Genomic DNA, 19,339 nt, shown 5'->3' with positions numbered 1-19,339 from the left:
ACTGGGCATAGATTTGAATGCAATTATTTTAGTATATTTAATACTTGAGGATTTAAAAAAAACATGGTTTATACACTAAAGAATGCTATGTACATATTAGTTCATTAGCTGTATGAGTACAATATTTTAATATAATTTTTCTCTGGGGTAAAACCAGTGATATTACAACTTGACAAATTACTTTTGAACTTATTACAATGTATCATGTACAATATGTATTTACAGAGACTGTTTGCTATTTATGCATTTCAATCTAGTAGGTACCCTGGACCCATTTTTTTTCTTTAAATATGTTTTTTCACACATATTCATTACTAGACATTAATTTCATTTGTACTGAATTCTTCTGCATTTGTACATATAAAGACTATCATTTGTACTGAATTTTTCTAAATTTGTACATATAAAGACTGTAAAGTACATTTAGTCTAATCTTACAAATTTAATAACATTAATATTAAGCAAAATTTTGGAAAATGTTTATGTCTCTTTAGAAATATCTAGTGGAATTGGCATCAAAGGCATATGGCTTGTTATTTTAAACTACATACTCAACAATTAAAAATATTCATGCTTTTTTATATCAACATTGTTTTGCCAAAAACATATTAAAAATAGTGACCAATCTTGTTCAATTTTTTACATATCTTTACTTTCTCTTGTATAGCTATAATAAAGCAATTTTAAGCCATCTCTTGTTTTTTAAATCATCTCTTGTATAGCTTTACAGTTTAACAGGTTGTAAATAAAATTTAATACTAAACAATACAATAATAACTAGCATAAAATATCTTGGACTTTCAGATTTAATCTGTTTACCAGTGTTTCTTATGCACTAATACCTGTTTTTTCCTTCCCCCCTAAAAGAGTATTGTCAAGAAGGAATGAGATATTTCTTCCTGTAGCTTTATTTTAGACCCTTGTGCAGTACTGCTTATACAGTCAGTGTAAAACTGAGAAAGTACCCCTTCCCCCTGTAGTACTGCAGCACTGTTTACCTGCTTTATGCTGTGAGAATAGAATGTATGTCAGCCCAACACTTTGGTTATACATTTATTTTATTAGTTACTAAACTATAGACCTTTGTCTCATTTGATCATTTTTTATAAAGCTTTTGCTGTTTACTACCACTAGTAGGCATATACACCCTCCTGCACAATTGATTTGAACTGTATGTATACTCTAGCCCATCTGCTGGCTGTACTTGATGCAACTCAGATTGACTTTTTTTTCTTTTAACATTTACTTGCAAACAGATTATCAGTGACATCTATGCACAATTGTGACATTACTGTTGCATGTAAACATTTTAATAATTATGTTTTAATAACAATAATGCTTTAGAAAAACTCAAACTACTTGTCTGGCAATCAGTCTTGTTTATCTTATCTTTCCAACATTTCCTGTAACTATTCATTCAGTCTAGGAATGTCTGAGCTCACATTTCATTTAACCTTTTTAGCATTTTTCCTTTAATCATCTGTTAATAGTAGAAATATAATAAGTACTTGTGATTTGCATAACTGTGCATTTATACTACATAAATAGACATTATTTTACAATTAGCTTACATGGAGTTTAGTATTTTTTTATTTATTTATTTAACTATTTAACTGCCCTGCCATTAATTTTACAAAAACTGCTTGACAAATACCATCTGTGATTTTCTTTTTAAAATTCAGAACTTTAACTGTTTGGGGTGGTGTTACTATACAATTATATAAAATTGTAAAAAGCAAAATAGATATTAGCTTAACTAACACATGTTTATATTTACATTATTTATATTTGCTGTTGCCTGCCTTTTGCTTTTGTGCATTGTAAAAAAATGTACTCTAGATGAGAAGAACATACATGCATGTCTGTCTTGTATCTGTGTATCTTTATACAAGCATGTCAGTCTTGTGACTTGAAATCTTTACTCTTATTAACTATTTTCATTTAATTTTATGCACTAGAACAGTGTAGTGTAACTATTTTTATGTAATTTTTATACACTAAAACTGTTGTGTACCTTTTGACTATGCTATTAGCTTAGCAGTTATATACTGCACTACTGATAAATGTCTTTCTTTAACTGAATGAAAGTAAAAAAATTAAGAATGATTTGTCCCTACCATCCTACCATGTATGCTTAACCATTTTCAAAACATAAACATATTATAACATATATTTCTTTTGTACAGATTAGCTGTGTATGCAGGAAGTTCCCAGTCTTTGTCAGTTCAGCTAATGTATTTCTTTTATCCTGCAACTGCTGTTGTGTTTCCTGTAATGTTGCATGGTCTTTCTGATATTTTTCAGTAAGCTGTTCTGCTGAATTTGAAACTCCTATGCACTTTTGAAAATATGTATGTATAACTTTTCTAAGCTTCCTGAACTCATTGTGTCTATCTTTTAGAAGTTTATTACATTCTTTTGTAACAAAATGTACTAGAGGTTCTATCAGTAACTGATTTGACTCACGTGTGGTGACAGGACATAATTGTCCAACATCTGAATGTAATGGAAACACTTTACTCTTAGTTAATTCTTTATCATGAACAGATCTGTCTTCACAGTCAATTTTTTAGCAATATGATGCAATACTTTTTTATGGCATAATACACAAAATGCAGTTTTTGTTGAAGCACACAATAAACATTTGTCATATTTCACATGGTTTTCTTTGAGATACCAGTCAAATATTGTAATACATTTGCATAATGCCTTACTATCAACCTGCTCTAATAAGGTTTTACATTTACTAATGTGCTGTGCATACCAACATTGCAATTTACTAACGTTTGGTTTACTCCTGCATGAATTATAAATAATATCCATACTGTCTAATAACATCCAAACTGTCTAAGAATATACAAACTGTCTAATATCATCCACACTAAATATGTGACACAGAAAAAAGTCTTACCAGTTAGCAAGAAAACAGGTGATCAGGCTGTTGTTGCTGATGGCTAGAACTTTTTCAGAGTCACTTGAGAAGCTGGTGAAGCACAACAGGCAGCGGACTGCTGTACAAGTGGATATCGACCTTTTCTTGGAGAATTTATGGCACTGCAACTTTCTTGAACTAGTCTCACTCTGGATTTTAGATGTCTAAAAAAACTTTACTACTGCAAGCTGCATAAACTGGAATACTTCTGTTTAGGATTTACACATACGTACAAATGTTAGTTACTGCAATTTGACTGAAGTGACCCTCTGCAGGGCTTACCATCACTCCCCCTGTGTTTGAATGCAGATTTTAGGTTCAAATGCAGGCTAGCTTGCCACTGAAAAATTATATGGTGCTTACTGTGATGGATTTGAAGTCTTCTTAAGACACTCAGTCTTGCTGGCTGGATTCTGCTAAAATTCAAAGTCTGGTTATATTTGCATTCACAGTCTGTTGCATACAGAAACTTGCAGAATATACACTGTTGAGAGAATATACTTTGCAGCACCTGTCTTTAAAAGCAGTAACCAATAACGTTTATTGAACAGACTAATGTTGCAGCTTAAAGTACTGTTCCACTTTACTTCTCATATAGTACAGATGATGTGAGAGATATAACATTTACCTCAAGACAAATGTGTCTCTACAAATACCTCTAACATAACTGGATTCATACAGATCTTTATATACAATTTTAGTCATGCACATACAGATACATTTTCTCTTGGTATTCTATTTTGGAAAATTGCTCATCCTGTAGAAACAATACTAATTGTTGCAGATGCTGACGCAAATGCTGACTTGATATTATTATTTTTAAGCTTCCTTGTTTAACAATGTCTTGTCACATTTCTGCTGAATTTATAAGAAGCCAGCTTTTCTGACAGTGTGAACATCCTGTTTTTTTGTCTTTTGTATAAGAACATCTGTTCTTGTGTCAAATGCAGAAAAAGGAAACACACTGTCACAGTGGTTTTTAAAAGCAGATTTTGCATTTTTGCTCTTGCATACATCCTGTTTTTAAGTCTGTAAGGGAAAAATGTCCATTTAGTAGATTTGCTATTTTCCAAGCCATGGTCATTTAGTATGAATGCTGATCACATATTACTAAACTCTGTTTCTACATTTAAGCAAGCTTTTTCTTTCGGCATATTTACAACATAATTAATTTCAGCCTTATATTCATAATATCTAACAATTCCCTCTGTTTTTAAACATTAAGAAACAAAACCTTTAGTCTTCTTTTGATACAAGTCAAAATGCAATTTTACATAGTTAATACAATGATATTAAAGTATTACTACCAAACCTGAATGTATTTAACAATTTTTCTTTTGCAGATCATTCTGTGAAAATATTTCATCAATAATGAGCTGTGTCTGCTTTAATTTAACTTGATTAATTTATTCTTTTGCAATCACATAATTTAATTTATGACTTAGAACTGTTTCATTAACTCTTTGCAACTGCTGAATTAACTATAAGAGACAAGAACCATGTGCTACTGCAAGCATTTATACACTGCTGAAAATATACAGTTTCAATGTAATTTTAACCATCACATTGTGTTTATGTTTCTGAACTGCCCATTAACATCTTGGTTGACAGTGAAGTTAACATAAAGTACTGAACTGGGCTTAGATTTGAATGCAATTATTTTAGTATATTTAATACTTGAGGATTTAAAAAAACATGATTTATACACTAAAGAATGCTATGTACATATTAGTTCATTAGCTGTATGAGTACAATATTTTAATATAATTTTTCTCTGGGGTAAAACCAGTGATACTACAACTTGACAAATTACTTTTGAACTTATTACAATGTATCCTGTACAATATGTATTTACAGAGACTGTTTGCTATTTATGCATTTCAATCTAGTAGGTACCCTGGACCCATTTTTTTTCTTTAAATATGTTTTTTCACACATATTCATTACTAGACATTAATTTCATTTGTACTGAATTCTTCTGCATTTGTACATATAAAGACTATCATTTGTACTGAATTTTTCTAAATTTGTACATACAAAGACTGTAAAGTACATTTAGTCTAATCTTACAAATTTAATAACATTAATATTAAGCAAAATTTTGGAAAATGTTTATGTCTCTTTAGAAATATCTAGTGGAATTGGCATCAAAGGCATATGGCTTGTTATTTTAAACTACATACTCAACAATTAAAAATATTCATGCTTTTTTATACCAACATTGTTTTGCCAAAAACATATTAAAAATAGTGACCAATCTTGTTCAATTTTTTACATATCTTTACTTTCTCTTGTATAGCTATAATAAAGCAATTTTAAGCCATCTCTTGTTTTTTAAATCATCTCTTGTATAGCTTTACAGTTTAACAGGTTGTAAATACAATTTAATACTAAACAATACAATAATAACTAGCATAAAATATCTTGGACTTTCAGATTTAATCTGTTTACCAGTGTTTCTTATGCACTAATACCTGTTTTTTCCTTCCCCCCTAAAAGAGTATTGTCAAGAAGGAATGAGATATTTCTTCCTGTAGCTTTATTTTAGACCCTTGTGCAGTACTGCTTATACAGTCAGTGTAAAACTGAGAAAGTACCCCTCCCCCTGTAGTACTGCAGCACTGTTTACCTGCTTTATGCTGTGAGAATAGAATGTATGTCAGCCCAACACTTTGGTTATACATTTATTTTATTAGTTACTAAACTATAGACCTTTGTCTCATTTGATCATTTTTTATAAAGCTTTTGCTGTTTACTACCACTAGTAGGCATATACACCCTCCTGCACAATTGATTTGAACTGTATGCATACTCTAGCCCATCTGCTGGCTGTACTTGATGCAACTCAGATTGACTTTTTTTTCTTTTAACATTTACTTGCAAACAGATTATCAGTGACATCTATGCACAATTGTGACATTACTGTTGCATGTAAACATTTTAATAATTATGTTTTAATAACAATAATGCTTTAGAAAAACTCAAACTACTTGTCTGGCAATCAGTCTTGTTTATCTTATCTTTCCAACATTTCCTGTAACTATTCATTCAGTCTAGGAATGTCTGAGCTCACATTTCATTTAACCTTTTTAGCATTTTTCCTTTAATCATCTGTTAATAGAAATATAATAAGTACTTGTGATTTGCATAACTATGCATTTATACTACATAAATAGACATTATTTTACAATTAGCTTACATGGATTTTAGTATTTTTTTATTTATTTATTTAACTATTTACCTGCCCTGCCATTAATTTTACAAAAACTGCTTGACAAATACCATCTGTGATTTTCTTTTTAAAATTCAGAACTTTAACTGTTTGGGGTGGTGTTACTATACAATTATATAAAATTGTAAAAAGCAAAATAGATATTAGCTTAACTAACACATGTTTATATTTACATTATTTATATTTGCTGTTGCCTGCCTTTTGCTTTTGTGCATTGTAAAAAAATGTACTCTAGATGAGAAGAACATACATGCATGTCTGTCTTGTATCTGTGTATCTTTATACAAGCATGTCAGTCTTGTGACTTGAAATCTTTACTCTTATTAACTATTTTCATTTAATTTTATGCACTAGAACAGTGTAGTGTAACTATTTTTATGTAATTTTTATACACTAAAACTGTTGTGTACCTTTTGACTATGCTATTAGCTTAGCAGTTATATACTGTACTACTGATAAACGTCTTTCTTTAACTGAATGAAAGTAAAAAAAATTAAGAATGATTTGTCCCTACCATCCTACCATGTATGCTTAACCATTTTCAAAACATAAACATATTATAACATATATTTCTTTTGTACAGATTAGCTGTGTATGCAGGAAGTTCCCAGTCTTTGTCAGTTCAGCTAATATATTTCTTTTATCCTGCAACTGCTGTTGTGTTTCCTGTAATGTTGCATGGTCTTTCTGATATTTTTCAGTAAGCTGTTCTGCTGAATTCAAAACTCCTATGCACTTTTGAAAATATGTATGTATAACTTTTCTAAGCTTCCTGAACTCATTGTGTCTATCTTTTAGAAGTTTATTACATTCTTTTGTAACAAAATGTACTAGAGGTTCTATCAGTAACTGATTTGACTCACGTGTGGTGACAGGACATAACTGTCCAACATCTGAATGTAATGGAAACACTTTACCCTTAGTTAATTCTTTATCATGAACAGATCTGTCTTCACAGTCAATTTTTTAGCAATATGATGCAATACTTTTTTATGGCATAATACACAAAATGCAGTTTTTGTTGAAGCACACAATAAACATTTGTCATATTTCACATGATTTTCTTTGAGATACCAGTCAAATATTGTAATACATTTGCATAATGCCTTACTATCAACCTGCTCTAATAAGGTTTTACATTTACTAATGTGCTGTGCATACCAACATTGCAATTTACTAACGTTTGGTTTACTCCTGCATGAATTATAAATAATATCCATACTGTCTAATAACATCCAAACTGTCTAAGAATATACAAACTGTCTAATATCATCCACACTAAATATGTGACACAGAAAAAAGTCTTACCAGTTAGCAAGAAAACAGGTAATCAGGCTGTTGTTGCTGATGGCTAGAACTCTTTCAGAGTCACTTGAGAAGCTGGTGAAGCACAGCAGGCAGCGGACTGCTGTACAAGTGGATATCGACCTTTTCTTGGAGAATTTATGGCACTGTGACTTTCTTGAACTAGTCTCACTCTGGATTTTAGACGTCTAAAAAAACTTTACTACTGCAAGCTGCATAAACTGGAATACTTCTGTTTAGGATTTACACATACGTACAAATGTTAGTTACTACAATTTGACTGAAGTGACCCTCTGCAGGGCTTACCATCACTCCCCCTGTGTTTGAATGCAGATTTTAGGTTCAAATGCAGGCTAGCTTGCCACTGAAAAATTATATGGTGCTTACTGTGATGGATTTGAAGTCTTCTTAAGACACTCAGTCTTGCTGGCTGGATTCTGCTAAAATTCAAAGTCTGGTTATATTTGCATTCACAGTCTGTTGCATACAGAAACTTGCAGAATATACACTATTGAGAGAATATACTTTGCAGCACCTGTCTTTAAAAGCAGTAACCAATAACTTTTATAATAAACCAAACAGACTAATGTTGCAGCTTAAAGTACTGTTCCACTTTACTTTTCATATAGTACAGATGATGTGAGAGATATAACATTTACCTCAAGACAAATGTGTCTTTACAAATACCTCTAACATAACTGGATTCATACAGATCTTTATATACAATTTTAGTCATGCACATACAGATACATTTCCTCTTGGTATTCTATTTTGGAGAATTGCTCATCCTGTAGAAACAATACTAATTGTTGCAGATGCTGACGCAAATGCTGACTTGATAATATTATTTTTAAGCTTCCTTGTTTAACAATGTCTTGTCACATTTCTGCTGAATTTATAAGAAGCCAGCTTTTCTGACAGTGTGAACATCCTGTTTTTTTGTCTTTTGTATAAGAACATCTGTTCTTGTGTCAAATGCAGAAAAAGGAAACACACTGTCACAGTGGTTTTTAAAAGCAGATTTTGCATTTTTGCTCTTGCATACATCCTGTTTTTAAGTCTGTAAGGGAAAAATGTCCATTTAGTAGATTTGTTATTTTCCAAGCCATGGTCATTTAGTATGAATGCTGGTCACATATTACTAAACTCTGTTTTTACATTTAAGCAAGCTTTTTCTTTCAGCATATTTACAACAGAATTAATTTCAGCCTTATATTCATAATATCTAACACCCCTCTGGACCATATGTTTCCAGAACTGAAACTAAATGAGTACACGATGCACACAGCCAGTATTACTGGAAGCTCCAAAACATTACCTGAGGGCATGACTCTTGACATACCATAACCCCTAGTCATGTGTGGACTTACCACAGACACCACCAATGACCATTCCATCTATACTAGCATTGTTGTCCCATGCCACTGTACCCCCTTCCTATGCAAATGATGATGGATGTGCCCTGACCACCTCTTTAGCTTATGTGGAAATTGCTGATGTCTGAAAAACATAGTGGCCATTCCATGCACTTTACTGCATAGCCTAAGTGTGTAAATTAATGTATCACTTTTGTTCTGTTTTGGTTTGTCATGTGTCATAGTTGTGGACCAAATGCTGTCTCTTTGACAGTGTCATGATATTCTGGATGTGCTTCTGCCTTACAAGATGGTCCAGTGCAACAGTGTCCCCCCTTCCCTCCAACTCCTCACTTGGCTTTTCTTCCTTTCCTGGCACAATTATGTCAGCCAGTGACATGATCTCCCCTTTTTTATAATTGTTTTCATAGAGCCATGTTGTGTAGCATGGTGCATACCACAAATATCATGCTATAGTATAGCACCAGATGTATCCAGGTAGCAGAAGTGAGACTTCAGCACTTCAGATACACTTTTGGCAATATTCCATGCCAGTGCAGTGTTATACATTAGTTCTGCCCCTGTCTGGGGGCTGCAGATGGTGGTCATCAGCCATGACATCACCTGTAACACACAACAGCAAACATGATTATGAGTTGTCTGCTATCTATGTCTGAATGGACCTTCATGGCCTACAGGATTGTCAATGTATGCATCTACCAACTAGATGACCCTGTAGAAATCCCCCCTGCACAAAACTCTGGTCTAGATCACATGTGCGCCAAATGTGGGAAGCATGGGAACTGCCTGAATGGCGCACAGCTACATTGTGTATAATACCTTGTACAGTGCACACCACCTGTTGGATGATGGAGTGGAATTGCTTCTGCTTGATATACCAGATGTCAAGTGGAGCATGTGGGACTTTGATGGCAATTTGGATGCAATCAATTTCTCCTAGGACCTCAAAGAAATGGGCTATGTTATAGAATGGCTATGCAGTGGTGATTCTTTCCTCTGTTGTCCCTGGCAACACTTATGCTCCTCCACATACATCAGCATTACATCTAGGAACTGGTGCAGGATTAATGAGGCTGAGGCCTGTGAAATTTCTAGCTCACCCCCAGCTGGATACTGCAAGGTCACCATAAAAAGAATGGTTAATGCTATGTAAATCTTCTTGTTTACTGGGATAGGCAGTCCTTGCAGCCCCCTTGATCCCAATCATCATAGCTAATATGCAATTTGACAATATTAACTTTTTCATTAATGCATTCTGAAGTTCCACTATTATTTCAATTTAAAATACTTAATCACATCAGACCAAAGAAACCCTGCAGAAATATGAGTCAGACTTCTTGCTGTGTCTATCCTCATGAACGTTAAAAATATTATTTTTATTCTTGCCATTTTGTGCATCCATGTGATCCATGTTGCCCACATGTCTTCCAAAAAAAGTTTGTCTTTGTAACATTTCCTTTGATCCCTGCTCAGTATATTTATAGTCACACTTTGCAATCTGTCCACTAACTAAATCTATCACTGTGTACTGCTTCTAGGCTTACACATTACACACCTTACTCCACTTGTAATGTTACAACAGTGAAGAGACCGAGGGAGTTACGTCAGCTTTCTAAAAATGAAATAAGAAGGTGCCATTATTTTTACTGGCTTTTTAAATAAAACAAATAAACTTTAGCACATACAAATTAAGAATCTGTAAATGTGAACAGTCACTGCACCTTGGAATCTAATATGTAATCTGTGATATGCAGTAAATAGTCTTTCCAAATTATGTGTCAGATCACTACACTAATAATGCTCAAGTTTTTAATGTAATTAGTGCCACAAAAATACCATTGCATAATGAGGTGGTGCCTCCTTGTGGTTATAGTAAACATATTATTATGATTATTTATTTTTTTTGTACAGACATGGAGAATGATGAGGGTATCGATCCCTCTACCTTTCACATGCAAAGCAAGCGCTCTACCTTCTTCTTCTTTTGGCTTTTCCCGGTTAGGGGTCGCCACAGTGGATCACCTGTCCACTCATGATTGGCAGTGGAGTTTTATGGTGTCAAGTTGCCAGCCTGGCGCCCAACCTTCCAGTGAAGGCACACACACACTCACACTTAGGGCCAATTTGGAGTGTCCAATCCACCTGCAGCATGTCTTTGGGATGTGGGAGGAAACTGAAGCACCCAGAGGAAACCCACGCAACCACAGGGAGGACATGCAGACTCCGCACAGAAGGCACCCCAGCCGAGGATCGAACCGGAGAACCTCTTGCTGTGAGGTGACAATGCTAACCACTGCACCAAAACAAGCACTTTACCATTTGAGCTAATTCCCCTACAAAGAAAGAGTAGTTTGGGTCCACAAGCCTCAAATTCACATACCTGTACTTGGCAGTCTGGTGCCCTACCACCACACCAGCCCAGAGGGACCCACACAACATGGGGCTCGAACCCACGACCCTGAGATTGAGTGTCATGCTCTGCCAACTTTGCTAGCCAGGCTGTTTATTATTATTATTATTATTATTATTATTATTATTATTATAATTATTATTATTATAATACTCTTGTATTAGAATGCAGACAATTTACAGAAGTGACATTATGGTGATATAAAATAATGTACAGACAGTCAGACCATTAAGAAAAAAGTTGTGGCTAGCTGAGATATGATCGTGTCACCCTGCTACATTATCAGCAATTTTCTGAATTCTGCAAAACTGGATGCTTCAGAGGACAAACAAAGGTGCACTCCTGCTACTTCAACTTCCTACATGCTTCAACAAAGATTCCTACATTTCTTTGGCATTTCAGCAAGCTCAATTTTGACATTATTATGGATGGAACATTCATAAATGCTATGGATCACAGCCAGTGATGGCTCAACAAATGACAAAGGACTGTACCATTTGACAGAGCTTCTGTACAGCAATGTGACATTTAACTTAGGATCAGTGATCTTACACAGTGTATTACTGTTTCCCTGGATTCCAATGGATCTTTGTCCTGTATCCTCATATCTTTGATGAACCCTTATATTCCAAAGGAATAGCTTCCATGAGGTTACTGGCAGGCTTGGAAGTTGATAGGTGTGACACATACTTTTTGAATGTAGTACTGCAGGGGTGCTAGGTAACAAAGTAGATCCTAAATATTTAGTCGATGTTGTAAATATAGTAGTACTATAGGACAGTGCTGGGTAAGTTTGATGCATGGTTTCTGTAGACTGAATACTACCACTAGAAAGAATAGACAAGGATCCAAAAAAGTGTATTTTTAGCGCTTTCGTTTTTAATAAAAACTTCTTCAGAATGACAAGTATAAAGAAGCTGACCCTATTTATACACTCCCATACAATTAATTACATCACAATTACTGTTAATACAACAATTAAAACTAAAAAAAAAAAAAAAAATTTATTATTACTTTTTTTCTACTTTTTCCATATTAGATACTTATATTTAGAATCTGTATGGCAAATGTCTGTTAAAACTTTGTTTTGACTTTGCCTCTCTGCAAGGATTTTATGTTCGGTCTCAATGTATTAATGATTTTTACCTTGTATTGCCCGTTACTGTGAATTATTTGTAAATTACGTTGGAGCTTTTCTCCCCGGGCCTCCACTGAAAATGGACATATATCCAGCTGGACTAGCCCGGTCAACAAATGTAAAATAAAATAAAATAAAAATAAAATAAAATAAATAAAATAAAAGGCACATACACATTCACTAAATACAATACTAAAATGACCACAAATTCATTCCTGTGAATATATAAATATATACAGTTATAAATAACCTACAGCTTTTAATATGAGTATAGAACTGATGGAAATATTACTGTTTAAGCCTGGATCTTGCGTTGCATTGGTTCTCAGCTGCCACCTGAGTTCCTTTGCCTCCAGGTAATCATTAAGAGGTCCACCTCTGTCATTATGTACAACCTGTTCTAAAACAGAAAACTTAAAGTAATGACCTACATTATTTTTAATATGTACAGCTAAGACATTCTTCATGTCTTGTCTCTTGATATCATAGTAATGCTGATACAGTCTGCTTTTTAGTGCATTAATAGTCTTCCCTATATAAAAACAGGGACATTGAATACAGGTTGCTAAATAGATGACTGCTTTACTACTACAAGAGTATTTCTTTTTATGTACATAACCCTTATTACCACAATAAACTTCATGTGACTTCTCTATCATGTTTTTCAGGGTAGTATCTTTTTTGTATACTATGTTAGGTACCTTACCCACAATATCTGCATATTCCTTATTGATATTAAACAAGTTCCAATTATGTTGAATAATTTGTCTAATGTCTATAAACTGCTTATTATATTTAAAAATTGCAGCTTTATTAACGACTTTGGGCTCAGTCCCACTATCCATGCTGTGTCCTAACTCAATACCTTTACCCAATAACGGAAAGAAATGTGCATTTTCTCTTTTTGTTCACCACCTCCTATAGTGTGTTATCCACAAATTCTACAGGATACCTCCTCTTAACTATCATATCAGAGAGAACATCTATTTGGTCCAAGAAATCATTGGAAACCATTCTAGCTAGTCTTACCCCTTGCCCCTTTATCAAGGTTTTCTTTTGATGTAAAGCGTGGAAGCTACTAAAATGCAATAGGGTGTTGGAATATGTAGGCTTCCTAAATATATTGGTCTCAAAACATTTACATTTGCCCAAGTTATTTTTTGTTATAGTAATATCTAAATAATCTATTTTATCATGTGACATAATATATGAAAATTCAAGAAAGTCGGTACTTTCTTCAATAAATGTCAAAAATTCTTTAAGTGTGTCTTCGCTGTTGTTACATAAGATTATTATATCATCCAAATAGCGGCCATAATAACTCCAATGTTTTGCAAAGGGACTATTAAAGATGAATTCCACTTCCCAAAATGCTAAAACAATGTTAGCAAAAATGGGTGCACATATAGCACCCATGGCCACTCCCTTGCACTGTTTAAATAGTTGCTCTTCATAAACTATGATGTTGGTATCCAAAATGATTTCCATCAAACTCCTGATTGTAAGTATACGATCATGTGTTAAGTTGGTATGTTGACATAAAAATGAGTAAACCATTTGATACCAGTGGTGTATGGAATGACTGAAAACAAATCTTTAACGTCTATTGTCACAAAAATCAGTTCTTCATTGTACATATTTCTGTTAATTTTCCTAAGTAAATCCCATGAGTCTTTCGCTATCCAATAACAGTTAGAAAGAATGTTCTTAAGTTGTAAGTCTATAAACTTTGCTATAAAGTATGTTTCGGATGCTTTAGCATCAACAATTGGTCTGGGGGGGGTTCTATATCTTTATGTATCTTTGGTATTCCAAATATTGTAGGTATTTTAGGGTGATTCACTTCCATGAAGTAACGTTCCTCAATGGAAATTTGTCTGTTCATGAGAAGTTCTTCCAAAAGTATGTTAACTTTTCTATAAGGTATATTCTTCTCATTCAGACTAACCTGGCAATATGTCTCAGAATGTAGAATACCAAATATTTTATCAATATATGAGTTTTTATTCATAATAACCAACCCACCCCCCTTATCTGGTTTCATAATTCTTATTTCACTGTTGTTACAAAGATTCTGTATCAATTCATTCTCATGTGTACTCAGGTTATTTTCTTTTTCACCTAAGGCATTGTTGTTTTTAAATTTAAATAATTCTCTGATATCATGTTCACATAATTTCTCAAATGTTTAGACCACAGGACACAGGGGGGGGGTTAAATAAACTAGATTTTTTATATAAGGTTGGATTATTACCATCTTGAAAACCATCTTTGAAACAAAACTGTAGGTTCAGTTTTCTTGTATATAACTTTAAGTCTATCAAAATATCATCAAATGCTGCTTTTTTACTTGGGACAAAGGACAGACCTTTATCAAACACATCAGCAATGTCATTATTACACACGATTTCACTGTAATTATAGATCTTAAAGTCATCACTTTTATTACATACAATTTGAACAAGACTGTTATTAAAACTGTTATTGAAAGACACATCAAAAACATCTACTACATCTACTAATGTGTTTTCCCTCTCCCCCTGTAGTTGTAATTGTTGTTGTAATAATACCTCATTCCCCCTCTCTGGTTCCTCAGTTGTTCTGACCTCCTCAGAGGGGGGAATTCTAAAGGGTCAAAGTTAGTCTCCCCTTCACCATCTAGTTCAAATATCTCACCAGCTGTATCATTATCACCCTTATTTTCATAATTACTATTGTATTTAGCTTGACTTCTAGGAGGGGCCGGGTATGCCCTTTTATGCGCATATTCCCTTTCATCTCTTTTTAACTTCCCCTCTTTTTTGGCCTTTAAATCAGAAATATAGTCATCAATACTTTTAGAAATATTATTGTATTTTGCTTTCTTATGTACAAACAATAAATCTGCCTTGATGTTATCATTAACACTTTTGATTTTTTCCGATAAAATTACCATTTTTCTATCATTATCTCTTACTAGGCACTCTAGAAGTTCACAACCATGTCTGTTGAACATTTGAATGAGTTCTAAATGCAATTTTGAGTCCTTAACAAGTCCTGTAGGGTAGCGCCATAACTGGTGCCCTTTTGGTATTTGCTCCCTCCGTTTACATTCGCGGAGGTAGCTATTCTCTAGTTGCAGTTTGCGATAGTCCAAACTGAGAGTTTCAAGAATGTTAAGCTGCTTATTAAGTGAACCATTTCTTTCCGTATTGTCTATTGACGCCATTTTTGCTAACATTGTTTAGCATTTTGGGAAGTGGAATTCATCTTTAATAGTACCTTTGCAAAACATTGGAGTTATTATGGCCGCTATTTGGATGATATAATAATCTTATGGAACAACAGCGAAGACACACTTAAAGAATTTTTGACATTTATTGAAGAAAGTACAGATTTTCTTGAATTTTCACATATTATGTCACATGATAAAATAAGATTATTTATATATTACGATAACAAAGAATAACTTGGGCAAATGTTTTGAGACCAATATATTTAGGAAGCCTACATATTCCAACACCCTATTGCATTTTAGTAGCTTCCACCCTTTACATCAAAAGAAGACCTTGATAAAGGTGCAAGGGGTAAGACTAGGTAGAATGGTTTCCAATTATTGTGATTTCTTGGACCAAATAGATGTTCTCTCTGATATGTTAGTTAAGAGGGGGTATCCTGTAGAATTTGTGGATAACACACTACAGGAAGTGGTGAACAAAAGAGAAAATGGACATTTCTTTCCGTTATTGGGTAAAGGTATTGAGTTAGGACACAGCATGGATAGTGAGACTGAGCCCAAAGTCTTTAATAAAGCTGCAATTTTTAAATATAATAAGCAGTTTATAGACATTAGATAAATTATTCAACATAATTGGAACTTGTTTAATATCAATAAGGAATATGCAGATATTGTGGGTAAGGTACCTAACATAGCATACAAAAAGATACTACCCTGAAAAACATGATAGAGAAGTCACATGAAGTTTATTGTGGTAATAAGGGTTATGTACATAAAAAGAAATACTCTTGTAGTAGTAAAGCAGTCGTCTATTTAGCAACCTGTATTCAATGTCCCTGTTTTTATATAGGGAAGACGATTAATGCACTAAGAAGCAGACTGTATCAGCATTACTATAGCAAGAGACAAGACATGAAGAATGTCTTAGCTGTACATATTAAAAATAATGTAGGTCATTACTTTAAGTTTTCTGTTTTAGAACAGGTTGTACTTAGTGACAGAGGTGGACCGCTTAATGATTACCTGGAGGCAAAGGAACTCAGGTGGCAGCTGAGAACCAATGCAATGCAAGATCCAGGTTTAAACAGTAATATTTCCATCAGTTCTATACTCAGATTAAAAGCTGAAGGTTATTTATAACTGTATATATTTATATATTCACAAGAATGAATTTGTGGTCGTTTTAGTATTGTATTTAGTGAATGTTTATGTAATTTTGATATATGTAACTGTGTGCCTTTTAGTTTTAATTGTTGTATTAACAGTAGTTGTGATGTCATTAATTGTATGGGAGTGTATAAATAGGGTCAGCTTCTTTATACTTGTTATTCTGAAGAAGTTTTTATTAAAAACAAAAGCGCTAAAAATACACTTTTTTGGATCCTTGTCTGTTTTTTCTAGTGGTATTTCAAGGTTGTTTTGTGGTTTGGTGTTAATTAGACTGAATACTATTAAATGCATTTATGGTGAATTCCGTAAACAGTTCCCTGAGCCAGAGGAGTAAAGGGAAGTTGCCTTCATTGCACCAACACTATAACATGAACTGTACACATAGAAAGTACCTTTTCCACTTGTGTTACACAGCTTCAATAAACACTTCCTCCTCTCTTCCACAGGAGTCTATAGTACCTGCTGGCATTCTCTCTGCTGCCATATTTGAAGAGTTTCAGGTCTCCATCTTCATTTGATTGCTATTGGGGTGTTGTCCAAGTTGAGCGTGGAATCTGAGGACAACCTGAATTTTTTATTCTTTTCTGTTTTAAGTTGGTTACAGTTGTTCAACAGGTAATATGCATGCATTTGACTAGCAGATCAGGAAGCTGGTGGTTCATTTTTACTATCACATGCTTGGATTCATATTCCAGTACTTTTACTGTAGTGCAGCATGGGGGGGGGGGGGTTACTACATTCCTTAAATGGTCTCTTTCAGATGACACATTAAACTTAGGTCCCATCTGCCTGAGGTGGATGTAAATGATCCCAGAGCATTTACCCAAAAGAGTAGTGGAATTTCCCAAGTGTACTGGCTAAATTTCAACTCATCAGCATGACTGCCATCTCCCCTGAAAATAAACTATTCCTAGTGGGACTAATTTCATCAACAGAAGATACATAATAAATAAATAAAATATTTAAGCTTTATACTGCTCTCCATTACTTTTGTTTGATAACTGGTCCCTGACTTTGTGCTTTATAAGGGTGCTTGCTACAGTGGGGAAAAGTCCTCATTCATAAGATATAGTGACCTCAAAGGTGAAGGTGATTAGTTCATGTTTAGGGCACAGGAGGCTTTATTTTTTGCAACTACCATTTTGCAGACTGTTTCATCTGATAGTAATAGCCACATCATTAATTTTCATTTACATGGCATACATTAATAGGTAAATACTATGCTAACTGCCCTTGTGGGCTACTGTAAGCCTAGCCAATTTTCCCAAGGTGAATATCAAACCCTGCACCTTGTGTTTGTCAGGTAAACACCTTACACATTATGCCATCTCCTGATCCCTTATGTCAATTCCTAATCCATAGGTTTCCACAAAAGCCCTATACAGTAAAAGTAAAATGTCCATGTTATTTATATCCCTCAGTCTGCATAATCCAACATCCCATCAATCTTGGGCACCACATCTGTACACTGAGCAGTAGGATTCAGCTTGGGAGTTAACAGGATTATTTTCAGGAAATGTGACTCTCGTAATGAAACCTACAAAAGCATCAATGCCCAAATAAAAAGAAACATGAAATGAAAGTGAAGAAGGTCATATTGCTTAATAAAAGTGACAGTACATAAGGTCATGTAGTTGAATTTTAACATATTTTTTACTATGTTTTCAAAGCTTGTTATCTCTCCTTTCAGAATAAAATATTTATGAATTTTATATTCATCTGAATCAAATCAGTTTGCAAGTTTACACAGGTATGAAGGTCATATTTTTCTATAAGAAAGTACAGTTGTGTAAGAACTTACCATAACAATTGATATCCTATTGATCAGAGCTGCAGTACTGAAGATTGTTGGGTTATTTCACCAAATAACCTGGACTTCTGGCTGGGGTACCAAAGCCAAAATCTTCCATGGATCTATATGACCTAAGCTCGCAGGGGTAAGGGAACATAAGTGGACATATGAGCATAAATCCTCAGACTATCTCCAAGCCAGTAAGCCTACAGAGGCCTAAGAAACAAAAACACACTGGTCAGCTAAGAGGGGAAAGGCAAAAAGACAGTGGTCCCTTTCAGTCCACAAGGAAAAGGAAAGAAGAAATACAGAAGGGGAAGGTAGGGTGGGAAAGAATACTGCAACAGTGATCAGTAGGACTCTAATCTTATGGTAAGTTCTTACATAACTGCACTATGTCTTTCCTTAGATCATTGTTGTAATATTCCAAACTGCTGGATGATTGCCAAAGCTTAAGAATTATGAAGGGTGGTTGGATGAGAAATAGAACTGTTCAGTAACCAAGAGAGGACCGACCTGGCAAAGGGGGCTCTAGATTTAGAGAAAGCATATACTCTGCAAAATTTGGTAAAGGTATGCACAAAAGACCAAGTAGCTGCTTCAAAAATAGTTCTAGAGTTGGATTCCGGCCAGAATGTTGTCAAGCTAGCAGCAGTTTCTCTGAGCTCTGCTATTTTATATATTTTCTGACAAGAAAATATATTTCTAAGTTATCGTATTTGAATTTTTTGACTAAATACTAATATTTTGGACTGCTCTAGAGGATA

This window comes from Protopterus annectens, chromosome 2.part2, assembly GCF_019279795.1.
Source record: "Protopterus annectens isolate FY-2018-M chromosome 2.part2, PAN1.0, whole genome shotgun sequence".
Classification (NCBI taxonomy): Eukaryota; Metazoa; Chordata; order Ceratodontiformes; family Protopteridae; genus Protopterus; species Protopterus annectens.
The sequence above is the reverse complement of the archived record's forward strand: the minus strand, read 5'-3'. Positions refer to the sequence as shown.